At 41.4% G+C, this 7,084-nt stretch overlaps 1 pseudogene across 1 annotated transcript; it reads right to left on the bottom strand.

Annotated features, from left to right (window-relative positions):
• Window positions 1-2,524: 2,524 nt before the first annotated feature.
• On the bottom strand, window positions 2,525-6,845 carry LOC307095418 (elongation factor 1-alpha 1-like; annotated as a pseudogene). Its single transcript has 3 exons — window positions 6,797-6,845; window positions 4,501-5,389; window positions 2,525-3,024 (listed from the first exon to the last, which is right to left on the bottom strand). The product of its transcript is annotated as an elongation factor 1-alpha 1-like (transcript).
• Window positions 6,846-7,084: the final 239 nt, after the last annotated feature.

Here is a 7,084-nt window from a genome sequence, read left to right as displayed (position 1 = left end):
AGTTGGGAGTCAGCAGTCCTGGATTGTGAGAGGGTTGTCTGACTGCCCATTTAGCCCCGATCTTATCGAGATTGGGCCTAAATGGGCAGTCAGACATCACTCGAGGGGTCCCAGATTGGAGAAGGTGCAGGCTGGGCTGAGGAACACACACTCCTGTGTACGAATTTCGTGCACTGGGCCTCTAAAATATATATATATATATATTTCAGAGGGAAAACTGATTTTTCTCCATTTTATTAAAATTTTTATTTATCTTTATTATTGAAAGTGTTACAGATGTCCCATCCCCCAGCCATTGACCCCCCCTCTACCCCACTCCCAAAAACTGATATTGAAGAAACATATTTATTACATTTTCCAGTTATTCTTGAGTGTCATTATGCAGAGGATTTGTGGAATGTCCTTGGTATTATGTTGATACTTTTTAATATTAAAATGGTTCAGACTATGGTTTGTTATTTTATGTTCTTGAAGTACATATAACATATTTGACAATATGTATTTGTCATGTAGTACTTTAATCATGTAGATGTAGCCTTAGTTGATAAGTCTGATCTTGATAATGAACTATTTAAAATTCTATTCATTTAGAATAGTATATACTGAATGGGACCAAAGTTTTGCCACTGAAACTCAGAAACCAAACTGAAACGTGCGGTTTTCCTCTGGGCAGGATGCAAAGGTGATTTCTTTTCCTGGGTTCTTTTCCAGGTGGATTTGAAGAATGAAGCCATGGAAAAAAGGTAGTATATAGAAAGGTGGAAATTATTGGAAAACAAGCACAGACTCCCAAGTAGGGAGGGGGTCCCAAAGGAGTGACCCACTAAGCACCTTTTTTTCTAAGGTTTATAAAGGTTGCAGTTCTTTGTGTCTGATATCCCATCTGATTGGTAACTATAGCAGCTTCAAAGCTCAAACCCCACTTGGGGTCCCCTTTTTTTCTCCCCCTTCTGTGGTAGAATTCACTATCCCCTGTGAAAATCTGTTTTCCTCTTTCTCCCTTTTGTTTCTCTACTCCCTGTGGCTTTCCCCTTATCTTCTGTGAATGGGTGTATTCCTTTCCCCTTATGCATTGGCATCTCTTCTCTCTCTGTGTGAATGTATGCTTTTTGGTATATCCCAGCCCCCAAACTTTTCAGTCCTCCTCCATGGACCCTCTTTATTTCTAAAACTCCATAAACCTCCCTATTTTACCCCTAAAAACTCCTCTCACAACCTTGAAGCTGCCTTTTGAGATATTGATTTTAAGCTGGTTATTAAGAAACAGAAGACTCAGAAAGAATCTTGACCCTCCCCCTTTTCCTGCCCAAAAAACTCAGAGATAAAATCCTGCTTCAGGAAGGAAATCTTAGGATGTTCACCTTAGCCTAATTTGGATTAAGAATGATAAATAAGAAGGCTTCAGGCAGGCGGCTATAAGCTATATACTCTCCCACCCCCCCCCCACTTCATTCCATTGTTTCTGAGTTGCCTAGCAATAATTTGCCTACTATGTGTGTTCTACTCTTTCTCAACTACCTGTAAATCATCCATTTTCACTTCTGAAATCTAATACCTCATTTCCTCTTCCCTTTTTTCTTTGTCCAAAAGGTCATATATACTCAGTGTTGCTTCACTGTCTTAGGAATTTTTATGCTTATGTGAATTCCTCGTGTGAATGAATTAAAACTTTGATTTTCTCCTGTGAATCTGTCTCTGTCAATTTGATTATCAGGCCACTTAGAAGAACTTAAAATGTGGGAAGAAAGTATTATATTTAGCCCACATAATACATTTAGAATATAATAAATGACAAATATGTTATATTATCAAAGTCTGAAATTATTAGGGACACATTCTTGATGTCTGACACTTAGAAAACCTGATCTACATATTTTCTATTATAAAATGGAAGCAAACCAAACCACAGTGATTACAAGTTGGTGTTAATAACACACAATAGTTTAATGTTTCAAAATCCTTTTTTAAAACACCAAGCTAAGCCCAACAGTTGTGGCTCAGTGGTTGAGTGTCCACCTAAGAATCAGGAGGTTACAGTTCGATTCTGAGTCAGGGCATCCCCAGTATGGGGCATCTATCTCATCATTGATGTTTCTATCTCTCTCTCCCTCTCCCTTCCTCTCTGAAATCATGAAAATATATTTAAAAAATAAAATATCAAGGTGATGCAGTTGCTCACAGAAATCAAAAACATTTTTTATCATTAAACTTTATGTTGATGGGTCTCAAAATTCTGTGACCAACTTTTGGTCAAGTTATTTCCATTAAAGAGTACAGATTTTTAAAACTAATAACTTAAAAACTGACACACACACACACACACACACACACACACACACACACACACACACAAACCCAAATGGTCAACAAAACATTCTCCTTTCTTTCTGAAGGTTTTATGATGCATTGTAATCATTAACCACTCTTTTATTATTAAAGTTAAATGGCCGATTTAGACAAACAGTTCTGAGACCTTTCTTCCACCACTGATTAAGACTGGGGTGACAGGTACTGAGGATAATATTCATTTAGCTTTCTGAGCTTTCTGGACTGACTTGGTGACTGCCAGCTCCAGCTGCCTTCTTTGGTGACACCCACAGCAACTGTCTGTTTCATGATACGAATGACAAAATGGTCCAGAGGAGGATAGTCTAAGAAACTCTCAACACACATGGGTTTGCCAGAAACCATATTGACCATGGTAACATCATCAGATTTCAGAAACTTTCAGCTATATTCCATCTTTTTTCCAGAATGGCAATCAATCAATCTTCAGCTGAGCAAATTTGCAAGCAATGTGAGCTGTGTGACAATCAGCACAGGTGCATATCCAAGCACTGATTTGGCCTGGATGATTCAGGATAATCACCTGAGCTGTGTAGCCAGCTGCTTACATTGGTGGATCATTTTTAATGTCACCAGCCACATTGCCATGGTGAACATCTTTGACAGACAGGTTCTTGACATTGAAGCCCACACTGTCCCCAAGAAGAGCTTCACTAAAAGCTTCATGGTGCAGCCCAGCTGACATGGGTCAGTGGTTGAGTGTCAACCTATGAACCAGGAGCTCATGGTTTGATTCCTGGTCAGGGCACATGCCTGAGTTGTGGGCACGATCCCCAGTAGGGTGCCTGCAGGAGGCAGCTGATCAATGATTCTCATCACTGATATTTCTTTGTCTCTCTCCCTCTCCTTTCCTTTCTGAGATCAATATTTAATAAAAGAGTAATATGCAAATTAACCATCACTCTGCTACACCCACAAGCCATGCCCACCAGCCAATCAGGAGAAAGTATGCAAATTAAACCAACCAAGATGGCTGTGGCCACTGAGCGAGCAGGAGGCTTGGGTTTCCCCAGCAATGGAGGAAGCCAAGCTTTCCGCACACCCTGGCCAGCCCAGGCCTTCACTCAAGGCTACAAAGTTTCAATTATAGAAGATAAATAAATCCCAGATACCAGGGCCTCCACTTGGGTTGCTGGGGGGCGTGGCTGGCCTACAAACCACCACAGGCCCCTTGCCCAGGCTGCCCCATGCCCCAAGGGAACCCCCACCTTGATCCGGGACACCCTTCAGGGTAAACCAGCTGGCCTCCACCCGTGCATCAGGCCTCTATCCTATCTAATAAAAGAGTAATATGCAAATTGACCATCACTCCGACACAAGATGGCTGCCCCCATGTGGACACAAGATGGCTGCCACAAGATGGCCAGCAGGGGAGGGCAGTTGGGAGGGACCAAGCCTGCAAGGGAGGGCAGTTGTGGGCAATCAGGCCAGCAGGGGAGGGCAGTTGGGAGGGACCAGGCCTGCAAGGGCGGGCAGTTGGGGGCGACCGGGCCTGCAGGGGACGGCAGTTAGGGGCAAACAGGCTGGCAGGGGAGCAATTAGGCATCAATCAGGCTGGCAGGGGAGTGGTTAGGGGATGATCAGGCTGGCAGGCAGAAGCGGTTAGGGGCAATCGGGAAGGCAGGCAGGCGAGCCGTTGGGAGCCAGCAGTCCTGGACTGTGAGAGGGATGTCCAACTGCCCGTTTAGGCCCAATCCCGGTAGCATTGGGCCTAAATGGACAGTCGGACATCCCTCGAGCGGTCCCATATTGGAGAAGGTGCAGGCTGGGCTGAGGGACACCCTCCCACACACGAATTTTGTGCATCGGGCCTCTAGTATATATATATATATTGATTAAGGTATTACAAATGTGTCCTTATTCCCCCATTGTCCCCCTCCCCCCAGTCCTGCTCTCACCCTCACCCCCTGTTGTCTGCGTCCTTTGCTTATGCTTATATGCATGCATACAAGTCCTTTGGTTGATCTCTCCCCCTTACCCCTCCCCTACTTTCCCTCTGAGATTTGAGCATCTGATTGATGCTTCTCTGTCTCTAAATCTATTTTTGTTCATCAGTTTATGTTGCTCATTATAATCCACAAATGAGTGAGTTCATTCAATATTTATCTTTTGCTGACTTATTTCACTTAGCATAATGCTCTCCAGCTCAGCAACAGACTTTACTTAAGTTGCAATGTTTACTACTGCAAAGGTGACCACCATGCCAGGTTTGAGAACACCAGTCTCCACTCGGCCTACAGGGACAGTACCAATACCACCAGTTTTGTAGATAGCCTGGAGGGACAGATGCAGGGGCTTGTCAGCTGGGCCAGTTGGTGATAGGATGCAATTTAAATCTTCAAGCAATGTGGTTCTACTGGCATTGCCATCTTTATGGGTGACTTTATATCCTTTGACCCAAGACATATTAGCACTTGGTTCCAGCATGTTATCATGATTCTAATTAGAAATTGGCACAAATGTTACTGGGTCAAGGTTGTAGCCAATTTTCTTAATGTAGGTACTGATTTCTTTAACAATGTCCTCATACCTATTTTGGATGTAGGGTGGCTCTGTGGAATCCATTTTGCTAACATCAACAATCAGTTGTTTCACACCCAGTGTCTAAGCCAGCAGGTCTGCACATTCTTGGTTCAAATTCACCAACACTAGCAACAACAATCAGGACAGCACAGTCAATCTGAGGTGTGCCTTTAATCATGTTTTTTGCTAAAGTCTCTGTGTCCTGGGGCATCAGTGATGGTCACACAATACTTGCTGGTCTCAAATTTCCACAGGGAGATATCAACGGTGATAACGCTCACGTTTAGTTTTCAGTTTATCCAAGACCCAGACATACTTGAAGGAGCCCTTTCCCATCTCAGCATCTTCCTTCTCAAATTTTTCAGTGGTTCTTTTGGCAATCCCACCATGTTTGTAGATCAGATTTTGCTAGTAGTGATAGGTTTGTTGGAATCTACAAATCCAGTGACAACTATGTTGATATGAGTCTTTTCCTTTCCTGAGTGGTGGTTTTCAAGACACTTGTATTCTGGAGGCAAACCTGTTGCAAAAAGAGAGAAATCAAATGTTTAAAAAAAAGAAAAACATTTTCAATATAAGAAATCATTTACATGTTCTAATGTATTGTATTTTTTTTATATACAGGAAATATAAATTCAAGTCAACACACCTCACATATATACTCCATCTCCTGAGAACCATAAATTCATGTTTCCAGTTGTTTCAACCTCTTCTTGTTAGATAACAGCAGGCCATGTGTGAACCCCTAGAATTGCAGTAAGTATAGTAAATGTTTTTATATCAAAAGTTCAAGCAGAGCTGTTTCCATTTAAAAGAAAGTAAAAAATATTATGGCTTATTTTAGTTTCTCATAGATAGTATGTTGGACAATATATTTCTAACTCCATTTTATTACCTTGATACTTCTCTTTACTTCTATCCATGAATTGAAAACATAATCTTAAGTGCCCTTCTATGAGTTTCGGTTTCCAAAAACGGATGCATCTTTATTGCTAAGTATCCAGATGCTGTTTCTAAAACCAGCTTTTCAATAAAGGTCTTTTTTTAAAAAAGGTGAAGAAGCAACCATATCATATCTCCAATGGAAAGTGTACTTTATATTTCTTGGTTGAGTTTGGTATATTCATGTTCTGCTCTGTCTTCTTATCTAAATCTGTTTTCCCTAAAGAATTTGATCAAGTCATGCAAACTGAGGGGAAGCAGAGTTTGCCATCCTAAAATATGCCTTTTGGGGATATCGATTATTTTAAGCTGGTTATTTTTAAGAAACAAAAGTCTCAAGAAGAACTTTTGACTCTCCCCCTTTATATAGAAAAACCTACTTAATGGAAGGGAGCTATCACCTTGGCATCATACTATGATCTAAGTGTGGTACACAGTGAGAAGCTAAGCAAAGTCTATCTGTTGGATTCCCTTCTGTGTCTCATTGTTCTGGGTGGCCAAGCAAGAATTTGTTTACTACATGTTTGCTCTTTCTCATCTACCTGTGAGTTGCCTACTTTCCCTTTGAAGTCTCAGACCCCCGCCTACCTCTCCTTAGTCTAGAATGGCATATAAACCTCAACTGCCCAATATGTCTATAGGTCTCATATTCTTACTGATCTCCCATATACATATACATTTTTCCTTTGGGTCATTTTCTCTTGTTAATCTTTTTCATGTTAATTTGATTATTATTCCAGCCAGAAAAATTTAGAAGGGTAGAAGAAAATTATTTTTCTGCCCCCACAATACTAAAGTGTAAAGATTGAACAAATATGATAAAATACACATTTATTAAACAAAACTAGTAGCCCTGCGCACAAATCCGTGCACCAGTAGCTCACCAGTAGCTCACTGCCACCCTCCAGTAGCTCCCCCCAACCACCCCGCATAGCTTGCTGCCCTGCCCCTTCCTGTAGCTCTCTGCCGCCCACTTGTAGCTCACTGCACACCCTCTTGCTGATCCGTGATCTGTTCGTTACGTGGTCAGTCATTATGCTTCATGGCATAACAACCATTTGCATATTACATCTTTATTATATAGGATTATATAGGATTGTTGAAATTTAATAGTGGTAGCTATTACAACGAACTGTGGTTCAGACCCCATGATAAACACTTTTTAGGCATGATCTCTTTTTACACAAAAACCCCACCAAGTATGTAAAGCTGATCCTTGCTAACCAGGCATTTAGCATGTTACTCTCAGCAGTTAAAAGGTTTCTTGAGAAGT

This window comes from Cnephaeus nilssonii (genome assembly GCF_951640355.1).
Source record: "Cnephaeus nilssonii genome assembly, chromosome: X".
Lineage (NCBI taxonomy): Eukaryota > Metazoa > Chordata > Mammalia > Chiroptera > Vespertilionidae > Cnephaeus > Cnephaeus nilssonii.
Note: the sequence above shows the minus strand (reverse complement) of the source record. Positions and strands in the feature narration are given on the sequence as shown.